The sequence below is a fragment of the Mirounga angustirostris genome, unplaced genomic scaffold (genome assembly GCF_029215605.1).
Source record: "Mirounga angustirostris isolate CCGP_5_RB_7025 unplaced genomic scaffold, mMirAng1.0.hap1 SCAF_10, whole genome shotgun sequence".
NCBI classification, from domain to species: Eukaryota; Metazoa; Chordata; class Mammalia; order Carnivora; family Phocidae; genus Mirounga; species Mirounga angustirostris.
Window position 1 is genome coordinate 29792335 of NW_026991718.1, and position 27993 is coordinate 29820327.

At 34.6% G+C, this 27993-nt stretch overlaps 1 protein-coding gene and 1 long non-coding RNA gene across 4 annotated transcripts in view; both read right to left on the reverse strand.

The window, feature by feature from the left end:
- The window catches only part of PRKD3 (protein kinase D3), an 86021-nt gene that overhangs the window by 45931 nt on the left and 12097 nt on the right, over window positions 1-27993 (reverse strand). The window lies entirely within an intron of this gene.
- Window positions 9109-27960, reverse strand: LOC135361729 (uncharacterized). The gene is made up of 2 exons (XR_010405518.1): window positions 11665-27960; window positions 9109-11375 (listed from the first exon to the last, which is right to left on the reverse strand). It is a non-coding gene; the product is annotated as an uncharacterized LOC135361729 (long non-coding RNA).

Consider the following 27993-nt stretch of genomic DNA (forward strand, 5'->3'; position numbering starts at 1 on the left):
CACTGTTTGCTAACAATTCTATTAATATCTAAAAGATCAACCATGTACTCAAGCATCCTTGGTTCAAGTTCAAAAATAGAACAGTAAGCTTAAATATAATTATTGATTATCTTAAAGCACATGTCTCTTAGAAACATAGGATTCTCCTTATTCAGTTATTGATGGAGAATATAATCTTGAATTTAACTGCTACTCTATCTTACATTGCCTGAGATAAGCAGTCTTTCCTGTCCTCTAGAACTGAGCTTCCTCTATAGCTACTAGCCATGTTAAATGCAGTTAAATTTAAATTAAAATAAAATAAAATAAAAAGTTCAGCTCCTCAGTCACTCTAGCCACATTTCATGCATTTAATCACCACCCTAGCTACTGGCTTGCCTATCATTTTGGACTGTGCAGATATAGAACACTTTTATCACCATGGTAAACTCTACTGAATGGTGCTAGTATAAGATTAATAATTCCCAAACTACCAACACAAGAGTATCAATTCCAACATTTTTGACAAATGCACCTATGGTCTCTAGCATCTAATACTTTCTTTACTCACTGTTATTACAAACACATGATTCTTTATGGTAACTTTCTTTTTACTGTTTTTTTGTTTTTTTTTTTAATATTTATTTGAGAGAGAGGGAGGGAAGGAGAAGGGAGAGAGAGAATGCGCACAAGCGGGAGGGGCAGATGGAGAGGGAGAGAAAATCACTGAGCATGGAGCCCTACCCAGAGCTTGATCCCAGTACCCTGAAATCATGACCTGAGCCGAAATCAAGAGTTGGACACTTAACTGACTGCGCCACCCAGGCACCCTGGTAACTTGCTTTTTAAAAAACCTTTGACCAGAGCAGGAGACTTACAGATCTGTTCACATGCCCTATGTATATTATTCCAAGGCTTCTACACTTTGTGACTACAGAGCTGACACTTTGGGGATTGGCATACCAAGGACTAAAATATGAAGGTATGAGCTCTAGAAGTTTTTGTAGTTAATAATGTTATTTAAGAGAAAATTTTAAGTACTTGCCTTACAAAATAACTTTAATTTCTAAATCAAAACCAAGATCATCTAAAATACCAGTGGCTTGGGAAATGCTGCTCTAGGTATTTCAATTTTCTTTAGTTTATCTCAGAATTGAGATATTTTGGGCTTATTTTGGCTCCTCAGAGAATACCCTTTAATGTACTATACAGTATGTCACTGGCCTGCACTGAATGGCTTGATACATATGTCACAATAAACTGTAACCGCATTTATTGCAGGGATGCTGCTGATGATATGGTTCACCTACTTCATATGGTAGCCCTTCTTTTTGAGGCTCATAAAAGAAATTTCTCTGGATGGTTTTGTAATATGAACAATTTGATCATCCAACTAATCATGTTCTCTGTTTACTTCACTCACTGGAAAAAGTAAAGCTAAATTTGTGGCCCACTTCCAACATGAATCTAGGATATTACAGCGTGTGTTTTAGGTGGAGACGTCTTCTTATCTTCTGAACTTAATTTTCCCATTAAAAATCCATATATATATATATATATATATGTCTAAAAAGGTCTAAAATTTATTGGAAAAATATTAAATTAAAAAAATTGAAAACAATGACTTAATTAGAAATTTGAGTTGATTTGATTTTTTTATACCTGAGTAAATAATGAAAAAGTACAGAAATATTTAGATTTTTTATAATAGTCTACTTTCAACTGAGTTACCGACAAAACTTTATAATATGCTTTAAACATACATCTAACAGTATAACAATTTTCAACTGAAAAGATAGGGGGTAAAAATACAGAATCAAACATTTTTATTACATTTTAAAGCTTGAAATTAAAATGTTGTAAAATTTTATTGAGTATTTCAAATTAGAAAACATCTAATAGGAGTAAAACATCTCCATAAATTAGTTGCAACAGTTCTTAACTATTAATAAAAAAAAATTCCAGGGCGCCTGGGTGGCTCAGTCGGTCAAGTGGCTGCCTTCAGCCCAGGTCATGGGTTGGAGCCCATGGGCCCTGGGATGGAGCCCCACATAAGGCTTGGCGGGAGCCTGCTTCTCCCTCTCTCTCTGCTTGCCTCTCCCCTTGCTTGTTCTTCCCCTCAACCCCCCTGTCGAATGAATTAAAATCTTTAAAAAAAAAAAAAATTCCACACTCCATCCTTTTATAAAAATGACTAACAAGGGGCACCTGGGTGGCACAGTCTGTTTAGCATCTGCCTTCAGCTCAGGTCATGATCCCAGAGTCCTGGGATCAACCCTCTGCCTCTGTCCCTCTCCCTGCTCCTGTTTGCACTCTCTCTCAAATAAATAAAATCTTTAAAAAAACAAAAACAAAATTTTATATGAATAAAACTCATTTTAAAAGTTCCACATTTTTTGCATATCTTCTAAGTTCAAGGCATTGGTCCCATGGTTTGTAAAGGTAAGGCAGACATCCCCTCCCAGGAGTTTACAATCTAGTAGGAAGATGGAAATAAAACAAATGTATAACATAGTAAGGGAAATGCCAAAAATGAAAAATAAACAAAATTCTAGAAGAGGGGGAAAAAACTTTAACCAGGAATGTGGAATGTCACCTTAACAATGATAAAAAAGAGAAGCAAGGTTTCCATGGGCAGAAAGTGAAAGTGAAAGTATAAAGGTCGTAGCTGAGAAAACACATAAATGGGAGAAAGTTGAGTGGACCCCTATGACTGAAGAATGAAGGGAGAGCTGGGTAGAAAGAGGGCAAAAATGCACACAGGAGCCCCATGGGGACTATACTTAAGAAAGAAACTTGGGAGTCAACAGATTGGGGTTCAGGCTTTGCCAACTACTAACCATAGCACCTTAGATAAGCTGTTTAACCTCTCTATGCTGTTTCTTGTCTATAAATTTGGAATAACAGGAATACTGGCTTTATAGGGTTCTGGTCAAAATTTATTTAGTTGATGCTATAAAGTAGTACCATGATCAGTAAATACTAATGGTTCTTATTATCTTATATCTAAGGGGGGAGAGAGAAAGAATCCCAGAGCAAGGCTGTGACATGATCAAATCTATTATCTTAAAAAGATAATGCTGACATGTAGTAGGGACTGGAACAGGAAGAGACCAGAGCAAGCTCCTGAAGAAGGCTGAAGCTACTGGTCAGGAAAGAGGTAGCAGGGTCTGGATTATTCAGTGAGAAGATGGAAAGCAAAACAAGAAGGAACACTTCTCTCTCAAATCTATCTTTGGTAAATTACATGGATCATTAGTATTGTTTTGACCAAATCAGAAGTCCCAAAAACTAAAGAGCTAAATAAACACATTAATGAAAGAAGAAAAACATCCAAAAATGTGTAGCTTAGAAAAAAATACGTATAAAATAATCTTGATAAACACATGACCTAGAATTCACATTGGCATTATTAAGAAACTGAAGAGCAAATAAAAAGAATGACAGGGAATGTATTAAGAATATTTACTTAAAATAAGTATTTGTGTACCAGGATGGAAAGCCTTCAGTGATGATAAAGAATGAAGTAATTTTCCAGTCTAGCAAATGTTTACATAAACTATATTCATCTATATGGTTGAGAAATTACAGAGTTCCAAAAGGGGAAAAATGTATTAAATAGCTTGTAAAAAATAGATCTCTGCTATTCACAATTATGATTTGTAATTGTGACTTGGTAGGATATTTAGGAATCATCTGAAAAGTCAGCACAAAATGAAGTTACAGAAAATAGGGCCTGAAAAAAAAGCAAGAGAATATTAAACATTGCCACTGAACATCAGAGAAAAACTGTAGCCAAGTTTTGTTTTTTGTTTTTTTTTTAAAGATTTTATTTATTTGAGAGAGAGAATGAGATAGAGAGCATGAGACGGGGGAGGGTCAGAGGGAGAAACAGAGCCACCCAGGCGCCCCAAACTGTAGCCAAGTTTTAAAAACATTATGAAGTCTTGGGCGCCTGGGTGGCTCAGTTGGTTAAGCGACTGCCTTCGGCTCAGGTCATGATCCTGGAGTCCCGGGATCGAGTCCCGCATCGGGCTACCTGCTCAGCAGGGAGTCTGCTTCTCCCTCTGACCCTCCTCCCTCTCATGCTGTCTCTCATTCTCTCTTCTCAAATAAATAAATAAAATCTTTAAAAAAATAAAATAAAAAAAATAAAAACATTATGAAGTCTTGAGACATGGGCATATTAAAGATAAACATCTAAAAAGAAGAAACAAGGAAATAAACCATGAGTACACACTTTGAAAGATCTGAACAATTATACTAGGAAACCCTCCCCCCACAAAAAACAAGAAAAAAGCAAAACCTTGTTGATAATGATTTGAATATACAGGTATTGACACTTCATAATTTTTAAAAATTCAGAGAGGCACCTGGGTGGCTCAGTTAAGCATCTACCTTCAACTCAGGTCATGATCTCAGGGTCCTGGGATCGAGTCCTGTGTCAGGCTCCCTGCTCATTGGGGAGTCTTCTTCCTCTGCCCCTTCCCCACTCCCCCCACCTCTCGTGTTCTCTCTCTCAAATGAATAAAATCTTTAAAAAAAAAAAATTCAGGAATAAGATTTTCAAGCAGGAGTAAATTGTTAAGCCATGTCTCAACTTTGACCATACACTAGAATCACCTGTGGACCTTAAAAGATGCTAAGGCTCTCCTCCCAGGTTTATGGTTAAGGTCTGTGGAATAAGATATGGACACCTGAATTTCAAGTTTACTTTTATATTATTTAATATACTTATATATATACTCTTAAAAAAACAGACTTTAAAAAACTGTATTTTTAAGAACAATTTTAAAGTTACAGAAAAATTGAGACAATAGTACACAGAGATCCCATGTTACCCACACCTAGTTTCCCCTATCATGAACATCTTACATTAATATGGTACATTACAATTAATGAACTAATACTGATACATTAACTGAAGTCCATACTTCCTTCATTCAGATTTTCTTAGCTTTTATTCAATTTCCTTTTTCCATCCCAGGATCCCATAGAGGATACCACATTACCTTCAGCTATCATGTCTCCTTAGGCCTCTTTTGGCATGACAGTGTTTTCTCAAGACATTGCTGGGTTCTGAGGACCTTGACTAAACATCAGGTATTGTATAGGAGGTCCCACCATTAAAATTAATCTGATGTTTTTCTCATGATTAGACTGGAGTTACAGGTTTTGGGGAAGATCATAGAGGTCAAGTGTCATTGTCATCACATCATATCAAGCGTACCTACTACCAACATGATTTACTGCTATTGATGTAGACCTTGATTATCTGGCTAAGGTAGAATTTGTCAGGTTTCTTCACTGCAAAGCTATTCCCTCTGAACCCCTAATACCCGTACCCTTTGGAAGTCAGTCACTATGTACAGCCCACTCTTTTTTTTTTTTTTAAGATTTTATTTATTTGAGAGAGAGAGAGAACACATGTGTGCACATGAGCAGGGGGTTGGGGAGAAGAGAGCAGGGCAGAGGGAGGGAGAGAATCTCAAGCAGACTCCATGCTGAGCACAGAGCCTGACCCCATAATCCCAAGATCATGACCCTAGCCAAAACCAAGAGTCGTATGCTCAACCAACTGAGCCACCCAGGCACCCCCATGCAGCCCACTCTTAAGGAATGGTGAGTTGTGTTCCTTCTCCTTGAAGGCAGAGTATGTATATAAATTACTTGGAATTTTTCTGCATGTGAGATTTATCTACTTTCCCCATTTATTTATTCATCCAATCATTTATATACACATGTATACTCACAGATATTTATTAATACTTTGGGATATAATATATACTCTTTAAGAATATAATTTATTTTTGAATAGGTAATTTATTCCCATGGCTCAAAATTTTTAAAGTACAAAAGAGCATAGTGCAAAATCTATGCTGGAGTTGCCCAGTTATCCCTGCCACAGTCAACACTGTTGCCAGTTTTTCTTAGTATCCTTCTGAAGATATTTTGTACCTAAAATGTTGTTGTTGTTGTTGTTGTTGTTTTACACAATTGTATAGTTTTAGTTTACTAGTTCCCTACTGATGGGATAGGAGTCGAGGAATAAAAGTAATGCCAAACTGCTTTGAGTTCAAATCCTGATCCATTTCACTTACTGTGTAACTGTGGCTAACTTACTTAACCTCAGTTTCTCTATCTCCTACTTCATAAGGTGATCATGAGAATTAAATAAATGAGTACACATAAAAAGCTTAGAACTGATCCATTTTGGGCACTATATAAATCTTAGCTACTGTTTCAAATCTTTTGTCATTACAAACACCTGATGTATCATCTTATACACACATCTTTTTCCACTTTTTGAGTATATGAATAGGATTACTTCCTAGAAGTAGATTTGCTAGGTCAAAGAATATTTTGACATTTTAATTTATTTTATTTTTTTTTTAGAGGGAGCAATTGCATGGGGGTGGAGAGTGAGGGGGGCAGAAAAGAGGGAGAGGGAGAAGAAGAATTTTAAGCAGGCTCCACACCCAGCATGGAGTCCAACTAGAGGCTTGATCTCATGACTCTGAGATCATGACCTGAGCCAAAATCACGAGTCAGACACTTAACTGACTGAGCCACCCAGGCATCTCTTGACACTTTTAGATATTGCCAAAATGTTCTTTATAGAGACCATGCCAATTCATGTTTCCATAAGTAATATATTGAGTGCTTATTTTTTCCACATTCTATTTTACAGTGTTTTATTAGTCAGCTTAGGCTGCATTAACAAAATATCACAGATGGAGTAGCTTAAACAACACAAATTTAGTTTCTCAGATTTCTGGAGGCTAGACTCCTGATATCAGGGTACTAGCATGGTCGAGTTCTTGAGAGGCCTCTTGCTCACTTGCAGACAGCAACCTTCTCACTGAGTGCTCAAATGACCTCTCCTCCAAAAATGCACATGGCAGGAGAGAGACAGATCTCCTTCTTCCTCTTCTTATATAAAGCTACCAATCCTATCGGATTAGAACCCTATGACTTCATTTAACCTTAATTACTTCCTAAAAGTCCTATCTCCAAAGTCACACTGAGTGAGGGTTAAGGCTTCAACATATGAATGTGAGGGGTGGGGAGGAGAGACACAATTTAGTCCTAGCAAATTTGTTAATGTTAGGTAAAAAATGGTTATTTCAGTATAGTTTTAATCATAAGAAGTTGAACATCTTTTACATGCTTAAGGGACAACTGTATTTCCTCTGTATACACTAGTTATTCATATTCTTTGACCATTTTTAATGGATTAACAGATCTTTAAAACTCCAAATCCAAACATTCCTCAAAATGTTTCTCATTATACAGGAAACGCTTAATAAGTCCTGGACAACCTATCAAAAAACACAAATAAAAACCCTGTATATTGGGGCGCCTGGGTGGCTCAGTCAGTTAAGCGGCTGCCTTCGGCTCGGGTCATGATCCCAGGGTCCTGGGATCGAGCCCCACATTGGGCTCCCTGCTCGGTGGGAAGCTTGCTTCTCCCTCTCCCACTCCCCCTGCTTGTGTTCCCTCTCTCGCTGTATCTCTGTCAAATAAATAAATAAAATATTAAAAAAAAAAACCTGTATATTTAATAGCATATATGTTGAATTTCTCAAAATGATCTGATGCCAATAAAACATCCTATACAGGAAAAGAGAGCTTTACCAAAATAATAGCTGTTTACCTACACCAGACTCCAGTAGAAAAGAACAAAAGAGAACCTTTTTCCCTTTCAAAATTGTATAATTTTAAGAGAAAGAAATATTCTAGCAAACTAATGATAATCAATTCTTGATTACATTTATAAATCCACTATTTTCATTGGACTCCTTTCTCTTTACCATTCAGAATGCAAGTCTTAGCTAATAAAATGGTATAATGCTTTCTAAGCATTCTACTTCCATGGGGAAAAAAGCAATTTGTGATTGGGAACAAGATTAGAAGAGCAGCAGAGGTGGTAACATGTTTAGTAACTGTCAGTAATTGTCACTGGCCATTTATTTAGTATATTCCTAAACTAGAATTCTCAATCAGGGCAATTTTGTCCCATAGAAGGTAATGTCTTGAGACACTTTGGGGTTGTTACAATGTGAGGTACTGGTGTCTAGTGGATAGAGGCCAGGGATGCTGCTAAACATCCTATGATGCATAGGACACTGCACAAAACAATTATCCAGCCCAAAATGTTGACAGTGCTGAAGCTGAGAAACACTGCTCTGGGGAATAAAGGGGTCAAGAATATAGAGAGACTGGAAAATGTGGAAGGAAGTTGACCAAGTTCTGAAAATTACACATGCCCATATTTCCTTCCCTAGCCTACCTAAGCCTTGATTAAAAGAAGAAAATAGGAAATGAAAGAGACAGCAAAAGAACTAGCAGGGTAGAAGTAAAATAGGCCTTTAATTTGGCCTCATTCCAAATTCCCCCCAGGCTTTTCTGCACTTGCTTTCTATAGACTGTGCAAATGACTCCTCTTGACTGTGCAAAATGAAGTCTTTTCCCAGTCCATATGGGAGAGGAATGGAATTTCATTCTAAGTTATCAAATGCTCACCCCTTATGCACTGCTCTCTTTGCCCACTTAACATTCCATATGTCTTTACTTTTGCAGTAAAGATGGCTTCAATAATAAAAAACAGAGCATCTTATCTTTCTAGAACCATCTTACGGAAATAACTTTTGATGGTGTTGACACTTGTTTGTAATTAAAAGGTTCCAATACTTGCAAATAAAATTCCTTCAAGCAATACTATATTTTGAGAGCTATTTGATGTGAACACTTTAAATTCATATCATAAAATTCCTATCAGTAAAATGCTAGATGAGGTAGAAGTTTTCAAGTTTGTTTTTTTTTTTAAGATTTTATTTATTTATTTGAGAGAGAGAATGAGAGACAGAGAGCATGAGAGGCAGGAGGGTCAGAGGGAGAAGCAGACTCCCTGCCGAGCAGGGAGCCCGATGCGGGACTCGATCCTGGGACTCCAGGATCATGACCTGGGCCGAAGGCAGTCGCTTAACCAACTGAGCCACCCAGGCGCCCAGAAGTTTTCAAGTTTTTAATTCTCCTTGGTCAAATACAATTTTTATACATTAACACAACTTCAGAATTTAACACTATTTGAACAAAAATTTATTACTGTACACTTTTTTAAAGGAGTATGGTTTTTTCTAGGTGCAATGGGAACCACTGCAGAGTTTCAATGCACATCTAATTTTTTTTAAAGTTTACACTGAAATATGAGTAAAATGCAATAATCTGAATTAGAATAGATCACCACATACATGCACATGCATACACACCCATGTAACTACCTCCCAGATCAAGATACAGAACATTCTCAGCACCACAGGTTTCTTTACATTCACTTAATTTGAGAAGCTGAATACTAAAGTAATTTTAAATTTGATGTCAAGTAAATCATAGTAAGTCTAATAATAAACCAGATCATAGTAAATAAGCTCCACAAGGGGAAGGGCATTCTCTTTTCCTACTCCCTACTGAATGTACAGTACCTAGAACTTAGTATTTAATTTACTGAAAAAAGCTGTTGACTAGAGAGCAAAGGTAACTAATTTAACACTAATAAAATTCCCAGAAACAAATATCCTATTTAACATAATTTTTCAGGAAAGTATGTAGTTGAAGAGAAGAATTTCAATGACCATTTCTATATACAGATAGATGGCACTACAGTCTAGATGAGTCAATGAGAAAATTATTCAGTGGGGACTCTGAATTTATTCTGAACTTTCATCATTAATCTTCAACCTAGGATTTTCTGGATATGATACATTAGAGGAGCTGCCTCATTTAACACCATTTCTCTTTGACACAAACCAGAGTAATCTTTTTTCATTTCCTTTTTACTTGTTTTGCTATTAGTTCTGTTTATCTTTAATTCAAACTTTCTGGAACTTTCTATCCTAGCCAACACATTTACCTGAATATCTAGCAGAATTGGGAAAAAAAACCAAAAACCAAAAACCAAAAAACAAAAAACAATTTTCTTCCGGTTTGAGCCTCCAGATTAGTAATGGTTGCCTGGCATTATTTTGCCAAGACAAAAAATGTAGGTAAAGAGTAAGATGTCACCTAGCCACTGCAACACAGCTGTAGTAGAAATAGGGGAGAAAAAAAAAAAAAACGAACACAGAATGACAACTGGTTTCCAGAAAACAAAAGACACAGCTGGGGTTTTTGCTCTACTTCAGCAGGACCTGAAAATTATACCCAATCCAAGTCTGCAGAAACAATGTATTCACTTGACGAGTACATCAAAATCACTCCTAACTAGGATACACAGACAAAGATTTTTCATGTCTAGTGTCATGTAAATGGTCAAAACGAAAAACAAATGTTTTAAATCAGCTGAAAGCAGAGAGTTTTGCTTTAGTTAGGTTCAATTTCAGTAAATACCATTACAGCTTAAAATGAATTGCTGTTGGCCAATTTCCTTTCTTATTACTCCAATTACATTTACTATGTTCATTCAACAAATTAACACAATACAGCAGTAGCATCATAGTGCTATTTTCTAAGCTTCTTGGCAATTTGAAATCAAGAACACGAGGAACTAACATTCCCTGAGAATAGTTACTATGCACCAGGCACCATGTAAAGCACTTGGCATTGCTATCTCATTTATTTTCTCAAAACTCCTAAAACAAATAATCCCAGTCCTCTAATAAACACTTGATCTCAATTTTTTATAGTTTCTCATATGCTAAATACTAAAATCAAGACACGAGTAAAGCAATGTCACTGTACAGAAAAAATTCTATACATATTTTGGTATTTACTAAAATTTTAAGAACACTATAGGATCAATGATCTTTCCAGATAAGAGAGATTTTAAAACTATGAATATTACTATTTTGAGGGCACTAATTATGTGGCAGACACTGCATTAAGAGCTTTACATTTTATCACCATAATTTTTTAATGAAGGTAGGAATCATGATCCCAGCTTTCCAGATGAAGATCTGAAGTAAGTGACCTGAAAAGGGTCTCTAATTTCAAAACAAAGTTTAAGAATCAAAATCTCCACCCTGAGTCTGTCTCTTTGGCTTTAGAACACTGCTATCTCTTTCTTGGACTCTTTTTTTTTTTTTTTAAACATACGCCAATAACAAAAAATAATAGTACAGGTTTAAACACTAATGTAATTTTGACATTGGGAATCCATGCACAATCACTCACTCTAAGATTGGGCAAAGCTTTTGGCCTGTTCCCTGGGTTTTGATTTGCTCACTGTAATTTGATTCTTTGGCGGTGGCCTCCCAGCAGAGATCTTGTTTCCGTTTGGCTCAATCTCAATTCTACCTGCTGCTCAGATCTGTCTGCCTTCTCAGTTCTCCTGATAGCCAGTCTCACTAGTTCTTTGAGTTTCATCAGTTTAAGCGTTCTCTTCAGCATATAAACTCCTAGAAGGCAGAGATACCGTTTGTTGCTAAGTCTGCTTTATAAGCCAATATGTTGATAAAGGAATCTACTGTAGACATCTAAAAATATATTCATTCCTGAAACTAATATACACTGTATGTCAACTATACTTAAATAAAAATTAAAATTTACATTAACTATATCCATACTCACAACAGAAACAGTGTACTATATACTTAAAACAAACACATCCAAGCCAAACTAGCAATCCTATTTGAAAGCTCTCAAACTACAATTTTGAGTTAATACATACCCATACAAAATACATACCCTTTTACATCTAGAAGATTCACAACTGGCATTTTGGGCCAGATAATTCTTTGTTGTGGGGAGCTCCCCCGAGCATTGCAGTAACATCCCTGCTCTCTACCCACTAGATGCCAATAGCACGCCCTCTCTCCCCAGTAGTGACAACCAAACAAAAAAACTCCAGATACTGCTAAATGTTGCCAGGGATCAAAATCACTCTGGTTGAGAACCACTGGTTTAATTTAATCTTATACATTAAAATGAGATATTGGAGCTATAATATTTGCCAATTAAGTAGTGCTAATCTACATTCTTACAAGGAATAAGGAAAAAGTTTACTGGTGTTCTCAGAGTGAATAACTTTGAGAATTTCAAGTATTTCAAGAAGCTGGCCTTTTGCACAATCCTAGGAAGAAAGAGTTCTTTGAATTAAATATCTGAAAAATATAAACTAGTCGGAGCAGGTTTGGTACAACTAAGGTACCAATACATGAAACAGAATGGAAAAGAATACTGGTGCTTATCTGCTTATTTCTTTCTATAAATCATTTAATCAACAGAGGTTAACTATCACCACAGATTATTTGCAGTATTATTTTCAGCAGTAAAAGCAGGTAGAACATATCCTTTAACAAATGTCTACTGAAACTAAGGCATTTGGGGGGACAGAAAGATGAGTAAGACAGAACCAATTTCAGTGTAACATAAATGTTGAAGCATTTCAAATCTTCAAGAAAAGGAAGCTAAATTTTTGGCTTAAGTTAAAGACAACAACAACAAAAGAAACTCCACCCAATCCGCCCTCGGGACGTGTCATGAAATTGGACTGAATTCAAAGAGTGACCACTTTTGGTCATATCCAAGTTTTAAGCAAAGCTCAACTACAAATGATCTGTTAGATATTTTCCTGGAAACAAACAAACAAAAATCTCAATGTATATGTTTTGTATTATCTGTATTAGAATTCAATCCCAATTTTAACTAAATATAAGCCTGAAATCTTTCTATTTCTATGAAGTTTTATATATCCTCATTACTGGAAATACCAATTTCATTTTCCCCCTAATTGAACACCATGCCTAATCTGTATTTATTACTACTATTTTCAACATTTCCCCACATGCCTGTTTACTAATTTTTTCGTGAAATGTATTTTTATATCATTTGACTAAATATTTAGAGATCAATGTTTTTCTTACCAATACATGAGCTCTTTACAGAATAAAGATGTTAGATATTTAATACCTGTGTAGTATTTCCCCAATCTTATCTTTGTTTTTATTTTTATATATGTAAATATTTTAATTTTCAATACTCAAATCTGTAAACTGTTCTTTACCCTTGTGCTTCCTTTTCCTGATATCAAAGTGAGATATCCCCCTCTCTGTAAGTTTGATAAATATTCAATTCCATTTATTCTCTTTTTCCTTTGATCCAAATTCTCAATATTTAACCTTTACTTTAATTCCTCTGAAATTTATCCTGGTGTCAGATATTAAGTGGAGGTCTTTGTTAATGCTCCTCTCATTGCCTAACTTGTTTTCTAAACTCCATTTCCGAAAAATGATTCTCTTTTATTTCTCATGCCTCCTTAGCCATATACCTAAAATGTACGAATGATCTATTACTGTTCAAGTCATATACAGTTTCCATTATTGTAGCTGTTTTTCTCCCCCCTTTTTCTTATTTTTCAGACTTTTAACTTAATGCTTTTGGCTACTTTTTTAAACTTTAGAAAAATATTGTTAGGGTAAAAAGAATCCCAATAAAACCTTGAATGGAAAACATAATTTAATTTGGGAAGTAAAAATTATACACTGTTAGTCTTTTTTTTTTCAGAATATGATAATACATTTCACAAAGTCTTTTAAATACTTCATAAAAATTTAAAATTTTATTTATATCTGATTCATCCATTTCTTAAGACAGTTATCAAAAAATACTTTACTCATTCTTTTCCTAATGGAAATATTAATGTACTCTTGATTAGTTTTCATGTCCTTCTTTTGCTATCAAAAGATCTTATATAGTTTCAGTTAACTATCCCTAGGCCTTTGTAGTTGCTCTATAGGCTCCTTCTGGCCATTTAGTCCTTGGGAATGTGCATACAGTGCAGGAATACAGAAAAGCATGCTTACTCACTGCTCAATAATAGTAACTAATTAAATCAGCTGAGCTCAAAATTGTGATTCTGAAGTTACATCTGTAATCACCATTAATCTAAAGACTCATATAACTACCTCATCCCCTGAGGAATATAATATACTATTATATTATAAAATAATATACCAAGACAAAAATCACAGGTTTTCAGGAGCTAAAGAATGCACATGAAATAGACACATACGGCCCAAGAACAATTAGATAAGCCACAGAACTGATATACCATTAACCTCCAATTTTCTGCACCAATAAAAAGAACATTTGTAGAAGCTAATAGAAAACGTGAATAATTTACCTATACAGATTAAGGAACAACTGGGTTGTCTTCTACACAGCAGAAAATAGATTATGACACGTGTATATTCTATAAAGCACAAAAGCGAAACATAAGCTTAACTGGTAGTAGCTTTCACTCACTTCTGGATCACCACTAATTTCCAATAAACTCCCAACAGAAAAAGGTTCCCAAAGTATGTGCGACTTAAGTTTTGTTTTTTCAGTTTAGAAACCACTAAGGTCAGATTAATATTATTATTAAGAAACTAATACTGTGAGACTGCTATATGCTAGGTACTGGGCTAAGCAAAACAAATTTCCTATACACACACACACACACACACACAAATAATATACATATACACACACAACCATGAAATGAGCACTATTTTAACCTCATTTTTTAGATAAGAAACCAAGGTTACACAACTAGTAAGTGGTAGAGATAAGCCCAGATTTGACCCCAAATGTTTTTAATAACCATACTATACTGTTTCATATGAATTTTTAGAATTTATTCAACCAAAAAATATTTGTTGAACACCTACTGTGGACATGTCTGACCTCACAGAGCTTACAGTTTTAGGGTGGCTATACTCAAGTAAAAGAACAATCAATATAATGAAAGTTTAAACACAAGTTGTCCAGGAATGAAGAGCATAGCACATGGTAATTAAATGGATATATATAAAATGTTATGTTTTACTATTCTCACAATCTCCATAAAAGGCAACTATGGTTTAATGTACTGGAAGAAAAATGATGGTGGAGATGGTAAATGAAATTACCATGAACAGAACAGAAATCCCCACAAATTTCTAGCTCACATAAAATTTAGAACACTACTAGGAAGCAGAATCATACAGCTTTATTCACTTACCCATGGGGGGAAATGTCCATATGTGCATAAATACACAGGTTTCTGATTATTGAGGATGTTAAAGGCATCTTGCTTTATCCATGCTACAAGCTATCAAAGTAGTAGCAGGGCACTTTACTAGCCACTAAGGTTTATTTCCCCAGGTGAAGGGCCATAGTTGGTGACAATAAAAGCAAAAAGTTGGGTTTAAAGCAAGCTTTCATTACCTCCTGAATGAGATGGTAGTTATTCCTTTAGTCATTTACCATTTTGTACCTTTATTTCTGGTCTTACCATGATCTACCTTATATTACGGTAATTTTACATTCACTCATCTTCTTTTGCCAGAGCATAAATCATTGGGGCAGAAAATTTATCTTTCATCTTGGTAACTCTACAGTATCTAGCCTGGTGACTGAATAGAATAAGTGCACCACAAATATTTGTTCAATTGCATGAAGCCATACAGATAATGGCCCCTGGTAAAGGCTCATTGTACCACACTATTTAGCTCTCTGCAAACTGCCAAGTAAAAGAAATGAAATCACTAGCTCTTATTTTTCTAAAATTTTCAACTATCATAGTAACCTATAATCAGATGCAGACCTCACTGAATTTATGTATTTGTATACAAGATTTAAAATATACATATAATTATATTTTATACGATGGCAAGCTCATACAACAAAATATGCAATTTAAATATTTGGAAAAAATATCTTCAGTTTATTACTTATGTGGTCTCTTAAGCTTATTGATTTCCATTACATTTAGGTTCTCAATTCTGGCTACTCCTTAGAACCATAGGTAGAGCTCTTAAACAGACTCTCTACTCCCAGAAAGCCTGACTTAACTGGTCTGGGGAAAGGTCTGTTAAGCTTCCTGATTGTTCTAAGGGACAGCCAGGGTTGAAAATCATTGTTACAAACTAAGTTGCATGTAACCATGAAACCACATACGTGGAATCTGTAAACGTTTAAAAATCCTGATCCTTCACAACCTGTGGCCTATGATAAAGATTTTTGAAAATTGAGCTACTTTTGCATAAATATGACAAACCAAAATTTGAAGATTCTGCTCCTAATTAAAAAAAAAAAAAGCTGGTCTTTAGGAAATGCCACTGACATAGTTACCAAAAAATTTTGTGGGGTGTTTAAAAGTAGTTGGATAAGATTTTATAAGGAAAACAAATAGACACAAACACTGAAGTGTATTTGTCAAAGTATATATATTAGAGATTGTTCATTTGATTGTAATCAATTTACTATCTTATCAAAAATTACTGAATCATGGAAAACTTTAATAAGGAGCTTGGTCCACACTCCTTCAACCTATTTCCAACAGTAGGCTGGGACTGAAAAATATTTTACAATAATGCATTCACTCAGATGTGGTCATGGCACAACCTGGGGGCAATTCAAATACAGCTTTCCATTACATTATATATTTCAAGTGAAAGCCTAAATATTAGATAGAAAGACGAGGAGGAAAGCAAACAAACATGTGCAGGAAAATTTTGTAAGGGCAGTAAAAATGGCACACAGGAAAAGACTAAAGGAAGCTTTAATGAATACAAAAAGTCTCCCAAGTTGAGGAAACTATAACCTCAAGACCAAGTTCAACAAACCCCAGCAACAAAAACAGAAAAAAAAAACCACAATAAAGCAATCATATTTAAACTGCTGAAAACCAAGAAGACAAAAATTGTAAATGAAGCCAGAGAAAAGAACATATTGCATACAGTTTGGATCCAACACAAAGTAATGAAAAGTAATGAAAATGTTAAATATGGAAGTAAATATAAAAGGTAATTTTTCTCACTTTTAATTTCTTTAAAACATAATTTACTGTTAAAAGCAAGAAGAAAAACAATGTGTTGTGGGATTTGTAGCAACAGCTGATCCTCATCATTCACAGATTCTAGATCTGTGAACATGCCTACTCCCCAAAATTTATTTGTAACCAAAAATCAATACTTTCTGTGCTTTTACAGTCATTCACAGACATGCAAAGAAGACAAAAAATTTGAGTCACTCTTGTGCATGTTCCCATCTGAAGTCAAACAAGGTGATGCTCTTGTTTAAATTCTCACAGTGTAAAAACACATGTCCTTTTCACGGTCTATTTATTGTCATGTGTTCTGAATTTGGGGGCTTTTTTGATGGTGATTTTTCTGTTTAAAATGACCCCCCAAGCATCATACTGAAGTGCTGTCAAGTGTTCCTAAGATCAAGTAGTCTATAATATGCCTTATGGAGAGAATATGTGTGTTAGAGAAGCTTCATTCAGGCATAAGTTACAGTGCTGTTGGCTGTGAGATCAATGTTAATGAATCACCTGTATATACTAAATAAGGCATCTTTAAACAGAAACACATATAAAACAACATTATGTAGGGCGCTTGGGTGGCTCAGTTGGTTGAGCGACTGCCTTCGGCTCAGGTCATGATCCTGGAGTCCCGGGATCGAGTCCCGCATCGGGCTCCCTGCTCAGCGGGGAGTCTGCTTCTCCCTCTGACCCTCCCCACTCATGCTCTCTCAAATAAATAAATAAAATCTTTAAAAAAAGAAAAAAAAAAACGTTATGTATTTACTGGTTGACAAAAATGTTGTGACCAGATGCTCACAGGAACCCAACCCTGTATTTCCCCTAGGAGCAACTCTTCAATATTCACTAATTCACTAATGTTTGAGGTCACTTTACAGAATATAACTATCACAAATTATGAGAATCAACTGTTTACAGAAATAAAATGTACAATAGTACAAGTGACAAAAGAAAATAGAAATATACTATTCTAAGGTATACATTACATCATACTTAGAATAGTATGATACTGTTTGAAGACATCTCTGATGAAATAAAGATGTATATTATATAAACTAAAGGATGAAAAATTTTTTATAAAAGACCAGATACTAGTATTTTAGGCTTGGTGTACCATATGGTCCCTGTCACAGCTACTTAACTCTGCTGTTGTAGCATAAAAGCAGTCACAGGCAAGATATTACTGAATGAGCATGCTATGTCCCAATAAAACTCTATTCACAAAAAGAGATGGTGGGTGAGATTTGGCCCATAGATGTAGTCTACTGACCCTGGCACTAGAGAAATTGCTGAAAAAATTTTTTAAAAGAGAATAAATCAACAATGGAGATAAAATGGACTTACAGAATATACTCAATTCAAAAGAAGAGAAAATGACCCAAGACCAGAAGAGACAAACAAAAAACAATACATTTAAATGCATCTATATTAAACACTGTATTAAATATAAATGGTTTAAGCACTTAAAAAACAGAAGTTGTCAGACTGAATTTAAAAAGCATAACCCAAGCATATGTAATCTACAAAAAACCCCACTTCACATATGAAGACAGAAAGTATATAAGCAAAAACATATAAAAATATACCACAATGCAAACACTAATCTTTTGGGGAAAAAAATAAGACTGGTTATATCAATACCACATAAATGTGACTTCAGAACAAGGTACATTACCAGAGATAAGGAAAAAAACTTACACTGAAAAAGAAATCAATATATCAAAGGTTGTAAAAATCCTAAATGTGCCTGCAAATAATTTTTGCTTCATGTTTTTAAGCTCTATTAATTAAAACTGAGAGAACTAATAGACAAATCTAAAATTATATTCAGATTTCAATACTCCTTTCTCAATAAATGGTAAATGAGTAAAAAGAAATCCAGAAAGAAAACACTATCAACCAACTCTTCCTGACCTTCATAGAAAACTTCACTCAACAAGAGGAGAATATACATTTAAAAGAATTGCATATGTAACATTCAGAATGTAGTGTAAGATAGAATCCTACACTATTAAAAATAAAACCCTTCAAATTATACACATTGAAATTAAAGTATATTCTTGGGCCAAAATTAAAACTAGAAATCATTATAACATAAAAACATCTGAAAATTTTTCAAATGCTTCCAAATTAAACAATCCATGGATCGCAGATGAAATCACAAGAGAAATTAGGAATTAATTTAAACAAAATGTAAATGAAAATACAACATATCAAAGTTTGTGGCATGCAATTAAAGTAGTGATTAGAGGGAAACTTATAGCACTAGACACATATAAAAAAGACAAGATTCAAATCAATGACCCAAGCTTCCACCTTAAGAAACTGAAAAAATAAAGTTAAACTCAAAGAAGGTAGAAAAAAGAAAATTAAAAAATTGAAAACAGACAATAATAGAGAAATCACTTTAAAGGGTAATGAACATAAAACACAACTTTCACCAATGGATTTGCCAACTCAGATGAAATGAAAATCTTCCTTTAAAGACACAAATTATCAAAGTGCACTCACAAAAGAAATAGATAATCTGAATAGTTCTATGCCCATTAAAGAAATAGAAATTGAGTTAAAAACCTTCTCATAAAAAAAAATTCTAGGCACAGATGGCTTCATTGGTGAATTCTACCAAATATGTCAGGAAGAAATAATTACAGTTTTGTACACATTTATTCAGGAAACAGGAGGGAAATACATCCAAACTCATTTTGTGAAGCCAACTTTACCCTGATACCAAAACCACACAGAGATAATAGAAGAAAAAAAAGTTACAGGCCAATACATTATCTTAGACAGAAAAATATTAAGAAAATATAGGAAAGTATAAAAATGATAATATATGATGACCAGGAGGGTTTGTTGCAGGAATGCAAGGTTGGCTTAACATTCAAAGGTAAGCCAACATACCTCATCAATATTAACAGACTAAAGGATAAAAATACACAGATACAGAAAAAGTATTTAACAAATTTACAGTCATTCAAGATAAAAAGTCTAAGCCAACTAGGAATAGACAGGAATTGCCTTAACTTGATGAAGAACATCTAAAAAAATTTACAAGCAACTTAATGGTGGAAGACCAAATGCTGTTCCTTTTAAGAGTGGTAACAAGGCACAGATGTCCACTCTTACCACTTCTATGCAATATAGTCCTGGAGGTTTAGCCTCCAGTACAAAACAAGAAAATGAAATGAAATTTTGGAAGGCAAAACATAAAACTATCTTTATTTACAAAAGACAAGATCATCTATATAGAGAATCTTAAAGAATTTTTTAAAGTTACTAGAAGTAATAAATGAGTTTAGCAAGGTTGCAGGACACAATGTCAATGTACAAAAATCACAATATTTCTATATAATAAAATGAAAAATCAGACTGAGATTTTTTTTAAAGTCCCATTTATAATAGCACCAAAACCCCATTTATAATAGCACCAAAACCATCAGCAAAATGATGTACACAATTTCTATAGGGTTTTCTTTTTGTAGAAATTGTCAAGTTGATTTTAATGGAAATGCAAAGGACACAGACTGGTCAAAACAATTTTGGAAAAAAGAACAAAGTTGGAGGACTTAATGCACCTGACCTCATGTCTTTATAAAATTAAAGAATTCAAGACAATGTGAAATCAGTTTAGGGGTACACAGATATAGGCCAATAAAGCAAAACAATGTTCAGAAATAGATCAAAATGTATGGTTAACTGATTTACAATAAAGGTCCTAAAGTAATTCAGTGAGGGAAGAATAGTCTTTTCAACAAATGATCCTGAAAAAATTTGATGTCCAATGCAAAGAAATGAAGTTCAACCTTTATCTCACACCATATACAAAAATTATTATTTTTTTAAATAAATTCAGATGAATGGGTTGGAAGCGGTTTACGGTTTTGTTTTTTTTTTAAGATTTTATTTATTTATTTGACAGAGAGAGAGACACAGCGAGAGAGGGAACACAAGCAGGGGGAGTGGGAGAGGGAGAAGCAGGCTTCCCATGGAGCAGGGAGCCCAATGTGGGGCTTGATCCCATCATGACCTGAGCCGAAGGCAGACGCTTAACCACTGAGCCACCCCGGCACCCCCCAAAATATTTTTGAAATGGATTGTTACGAGTTGAGTTGTGTTCCTCCAAAAGATGTTAAAATCCTAACCCCCAGAACCTGTGAATGTGACCTTCGGAAATAGGGTTTCTGTAGATAGATGATCCAGTTAGAATGAAGTCATTAAGGAGGGCCCTAACCCAATAGGACTGTGACCTTATAAAAAGAGGAAATTTGTCAACACAGACAGACATTTATAGAGAGAAGTCAATATGAAAACATAGGAAGAATACCATCTATAAGCTAAGGAATGCCTGAGGCCATTAGAAGCTGGGAGAGAGGCATGAAACAGATTCTCACTCACAGCCCTCACAGAAGGAACAAACTCTACTGATATCTCAGTTACAGACAGCTAGCCTCAAAAACTGTCAGAAAAATTTCTATTGCTTAAGCCATGCAGCTGTGGTAGTCCCACAGAACTAACATATGGATTATAAAGATAAAAGCTGAAATTATGAAACTTCCAGGAGAAAACAGGGGACAAAATCTTTCTTATCTTCATTCAGGCAAATATTTTTTAGATATGAAACAAAAGCACTATCCATAAAGAAAAAAATTAATTGTATTTCATTAAAATTAGAAATTTTGGCTCTCCAAATGATACTGTTAAGAGAACAAAGAATATAGCATATTATAATGAAAAGTACATAAACTAACTTAGATCAGACAAAATAGACTTTTTTTTTTTAAAGATTTTATTTATTTATTTGACAAACAGCACAAGTAGGCAGAGAGGCAGGCAGAGGGAGAGGGAGAAGCAGACTCTCCACTGAGCAGGGAGCCTGATGCGGGGCTCAATCCCAGGACCCCGGGATCATGACCTGAGCTGAAGGCAGCCGCTTAACCGACTGAGCCACCCAGGCACCCCCAGACAAAATAGACTTTAAGCCAAAGACTGTAATAAGAGACAAAGAAGGTCATTATATAGTGATAAAGGAGTCAATCCAACAAGAGGATATAATCTTTGCAAATATTTATGCACCCAACATAGGGGCACCTAAATATATAAAGTATATAAAGCCAATATTAACGGACTTGAAAGAAGAAATAGACAACTACACAATAATAAAGGGATTTTAGTACTGCACTTTCAACAATGTCTAGATCACCCAGACAGAAAATCAAAAAAGGAACACTGGAGTTAAACTATACATTAGACCAGACACTTAACATTTACGGTAACATTCCATCCAAAAGCAGCAGAATACATATTCTTCTCAAGCAAACATGGAACATCCTCCAGGACAGATCACGTTAGGCCACAAAACAAATCTTAATAAATTTAAGAAGACTGAAATCATATAAAACATCTTTTCCTATGACAATGGTATGAAACTAGAAATCAATTACAAAAAAAAAAAAAACCCTGGAAAATTCACAACTATGTGGACATTAAATAACATGAATTGTACAACTAGTCAAGGTGAGATCAAAAGAGAATAAAAAAATACCTTGAGACAAATGAAAAATACATATACCAAAACTTACAGGATGCATAAGTTCCGAGAGCAAAGTTCATAGCAGTAAACACGTACATGAAGAAAAAGATCTCAAATAAACAACCTAACTTTACACCTCAAGGAACTAGAAAAGTAACAAACTAAGCCCAAAGTTAGCAGAAGGAAAGAAGTAACAAAGATCATAGTGAAATTAAATCAAATAGAGACTAAAAAGACAACAGAAAAGATCAATGAAACTAAGAGCTAGTTTTTTTGAAAAGATAAGCAAAACAAACCTTTAGCTTAAAGAAAAGAGAGGACTCAAATAAAATTACAAATGAAAGAGGTGACACTGATACCACTTAAATACAAAGGAACATAAAAGACTACTATAAATAATTATACACCAACAAATTGGACACTTGGAAAAAATGGATAAATTCCTAGAACAACCTACCAAGCCTGAATCATGAACGAGTAGAAAATATTAACAGACCAATTCTATAGTAAAAAGATTGAACTGGTAATCAAAATCCTCACAAAACAAACAAAAAAAAGCTAGATTACTTTACTGATAAATTCTACCAAACATTTAAAGAATTAATACCAGTTGTTCTCAAACTCTTCCAAACCATATAAGAGGAAGGAACATTTTTCCAAGCTCATGAGGCCAGCATTACCCTGATACTAAAGACAGACAATGACACTACAAGGAAAAAAAAAATTATAGCTCAACTTTCTTGATCAACACAGATGCAAATATTCTCAACAAATATAAGCAAACTGAATTCAACACCACATTAAAAGGATCATACACCATGATCAAGTGGGATTTATTCCAGGGATGCAAGAATAATTCAACATCTGGGAATCAATAAGTGTGATATACCATATTAACATAATAAAGGATAATAAGTCATCTCAATAGATGCAGAAAAAGCATTTGATAAAATTCAACATCAATTCATGACAAAAACTCTAAACGAAGTGAGGTATAGAGAAAACATACCTCAACATAACAGGGGCTGTATATGACAAGCCCACAGCTAACATCATACTCAGTGGAAAACCTAAGATCAGGAATAAGACAAGGATGTCCATTCTTGCCACTTTTATTCAACATAGTACTGGAAGTCCTAGCCAGAACAATTAGGCAAGAAAAAGAAATAAAAGACATCTAAATCAGAAAGGAAAAAGTAAAACTGTCTATGTTTGTAGGTGACATGAAACACTCCAACAAAAAATTTTGTTAGAATTAATCAACAAATTCAGTGAAGTTGCCAGATACAAAAATCATATACAATAATCAGTTGCCTTTCTATACACTAATAAGTTACTATCAGAAAGAGAAATTAAGAAAACAATCTCATGTATAATTGCATCAAAAATAAAATACCTATAAATAAATTAGTGATGTCCTCAACATCACTAATCATCATCAGATAAAAAACCTATAAAATAAGGTGAAAGATCTACACACTAAAAATTGTATCTATAAGACATTAATGAAAGAAACTGAAGACCCAAAAATTGTATCTATAAGACATTAATGAAAGAAACTGAAGACCCAAATAAATGGAAAAATATTATGTTCATGGACTGGAAGAATATTATTAAAATGTCCCTACTACCCAAAATAATCTACAGATTCAATGCAATCCCTATTTTCCAATGGCATTTTTCACAGAAATAGAAAAAACAATCTTAAAATTTATACAAAACCACAAAAGAACCTGAATAGCCAAAGCAATCTTGAGAAAGAAGAACAAAGCTGGAGGCATTTACATTTCTTGATTTCAAACTATACTTCAAAGCTATAGTAATCAAAACAGTATGGTATTGGCACAAGAATGGACATATAAATCAATGGAACAGAACAGAGAGCCTAGAAATAAACCTATGCATATATGGCCAATGAACTTATGACAAAGAAATCAAGAATATACAATGGAAAGGATAGTCTTTTCTATAAATGGTGCTGGGAGAACTGGGACAGCCAAATGCAAAAGAATGAAAGTGGACCCCTCTTTTACACCATACACAAAAATCAACTCAAAATGCACTTAAGACTTGAATGTAGGACCTGCAACCACAAAAATCTTAGAAGAAAACATAAGGGATAAATTCCTTGATATCATTCTTGGCAATGATTCTTTGGATTTGACACTAAAAGGAAAGGCAACAAAAGCAAAAATAAGCAAGGGGGACTACATCAAACTATAAAGCTTCTTCTCAGCCAAGGAAACCACTGACAAAAATCAAAACACAACCACAGAAGGTGGAAAACGTATTTGCCAATCATGTATCTGATAAGGGTTTAATACCCAAAATATATAAAGAACTATAACTCAGTGGCAAAAACAACAAACAATCCTATTTATTTATTTTTAAAGATTTTATTTATTTGACAGAGACACAGCGAGAGTAGGAACACAAGCAGGGGAAGTGGGAGAGGGAGAAGCAGGCCTCCTGCTGAGGAGGGAGCCCAACGCAGGGCTCAATCCCAGGACCCTGGGATCATGACCTGAGCCGAAGGCAGTCGCCCAACGACTGAGCCACCCAGGTGCCCCAACAATCCAATTTAAAAATGGGCAGAAGAACTGAATAGACATTCCCCCAAAGAAGACATACAAGTAGCCAACAGGCACATGAAAAGGTCCTCAATATCACTAATCATCAGGAAAATGCAAATTAAAACCACAAGGAGGTATCACCTCCTGGCTGTCAGAATGGCTAACATCAATAGGACAAGAGATAAGAAGTGTTGGTGAGAATGTGGAAGAAAGGGAACCCTTGTGCACTGGTGGGAATCTAAATTTGTGCAGCCACTATAGAAAACAGTACGGATGAGGAAAAAAAAAGAAAGAAAGAAAAGAGTATGGACGTTCCTCAAAAAATTAAAAAGAGAACTACCATATGATCAAGCAATGCCATTTCTGGGTATATATCTGAAGAAAATGAAATCACTACCTCTAATAGATACCTGTACTCCATGTCAATGCATCATTATTTACAATAGCCAAGACACGGAAACAACCAAATGTCCATCCAAGGATGAATGAATAAAGATATTGTGGTATACATACCACATATAGAATATTATTCAGCCACAAAGAGAAGGAAATCCTACCATTTGCGACAGCATGGATGGACCTTGAAAGCACTATTAAGTGAAGTAAGTCAAGCAGAGCAATACAACTACTGTATGATCTCACTTGCATGTGGAATCTCATATAACTTTAACTCACAGAGACAGAGAACAGATTGATGGTTACCAGAGGCAGAGGGCAGGAATGGGGAAAATGAGTGAAGGTAGTCAAAGGGTACAAACTTCCAGTTATAAGATAAATAAGTTCTGGCAATGTAATGTACAGCATGGTGTGTATAGTTAACAATTCTTTACTGTATATTTGACAGCTGCTAAGAGAGTAGACCTTGGAAGTTCTCATCACAAGAAAAAAATTAACTGTGGGAGGTGATATTATGTTAACTACATTTATTGTAATTATTCTGCTAAATATACACATATCAAATCATTATTTTGTATACCTTAAACTAATACAAATTTATATATCAATTATATCTCCATAAAACTGGAAAAAAATTAGAAGCAACATAAAAGACCAAAATAAACTGGTTGTAAACTTTATGCTTCAAGATGACTGAATGCAGTAGCCTTTAAAATGACGATTATTTAGACTATTATTTAGATTAAAAAGAGAGAGGATGAAAAGAAACCACAGACTGGAAGAAAATATCTGCATTTTATATTTGATAAGAACTTGTATCTAAGATGTTTAAGAACTTTTATACCTCAATCTGTACAGAACTTAAAGAAAATATGTGAATAGCAATTAAGCCCATGGACAGATAACCAATCTCATTAGTCATTAGGAAAATGCAAATTAAAACCACAAGGAGATATTACTACACACCAACCAGAACAGTTAAATTAAAAAGATTAGAAATACCAAGTGTTGGCAAGGATATGGCCATCTTCCTCCTAAATATTTATCCCAAGGGAATGAAAACATGTATCTACAATCAAGATGTGAATGAGAATGTTCATAGCAACTCTATTCATAATGCCCCCAAATTAGAAAAAACTCTAATATCAATCAACTGATGACTGAATAAACAAAGTATAGTGTATCCATACAATGGAACAGTACTCAGCAACAAAAAGGAACTACTGACATACCTAACAGCATGGATGAATTAAAAACAAAAACACAAAACACTGAGGTATGTGAAAGATGGCAGGACAAAAGACTACATACTATGACTTCGTTAATATGAAAATCTAAAAAAAGTGTAACCATAGTAACAGAATGCAGAGCAGTGGTGGCGCAGGACCAGGATGAGGAAAGAAGACTGCAAAAGTACAAGAGGGAACTTATGGGCTGATGGAAATGCTCTAGATCTTGAATGGGTGATAGTTGCACAACCACATAAAATTGCTAAAACTCATCAAACTTATGATCTCAACAGGGATGGATTTTATTATAGATAAACTATATCTTATCCGATTTTTTAAAAACAAACGCCTAATAAAAATAGCTCTTAAGGAAAAAAAATAACTGCATATATTATATGGCACATTTCTATTTAATGTCTGAAAGGTGCTAGAAAAACTATAAAATCCAATCTTACCCAGTAAAATAATTTAAAAATGTAATAGTTATTCTTTTAGATCACTGCATTTTCTAAAAAATATTTAAATATTATTTCTGAATATGGAATACACGCATAAGGCACAAAATTCAAAAGGCACACAAGGGTATACAATGAAATGTAAATCTCCCTTTCACTCTTATTCCCCAGTCACTAGTTCCCTTCCTGGAAGAAACCTATCTCTCCTTCCAAAGTCATCTAGAAACAATCAAGAGGGGCGCCTGTGTGGCTCAGTCGTTAAGCATCTGCCTTCGGCTCAGGTTATGATCCTAGGGTCCTAGGATCGAGCCCCGCACTGTGTTTCTGTCAAATAGATAAATAAAATCTTTAAAATAAATAAATAAAATAAAAAAATAAAAGCAATCAAGAAATTAAATGTCTGCGTATATATGTATGTTTAAGTGTGTGTAATACAAAATGATAGCATAGTATGCCCTGTTCTGCACTTACGTTATCTATATATCCTATATATCTTGCAGATCTCCCTCTCCCCCATCCATGTACACACAAAATGTTTCCTTTTTTAATAGCTGCAAAAACTTTTAAAGAATCCCACAAACTACACCTTGGATCACTACAGTGGTACTTTAAAAAGCCTTACAAATCTGTAAATTTGTAAACTCTATTCTTGAATCTGGGGTCAAATTCCCATTCCTTATGTCTGTGGTCAATTATTACTAATACACTGTTAGCTTTGGATGGCAAAAAATGTAAAACAGACGGAATATACCTTTGGTATTATGACTAGATTAAAAATAGATTTTAAAATATCTAAAATATTATTAAAATGAAATTGTAAGTCAGGTAACCCTCCTCGCTTAATTTAAAACTTGGGTTGCCCTCTGGGTTTATTTCACTAACTTTTAGAGACCTTTCTTCTGGTCCCCTAAACTAAGCTCTTTTCATCACTTTTCAGCCTTGTTAGTTTCTCTATAAAAAGAGAGATGGGGAGGCGCCTGGATGGCTCAGTCGTTAAGCGTCTGCCTTCGGCTCAGGTCATGATCCCAGGGTCGTGGGA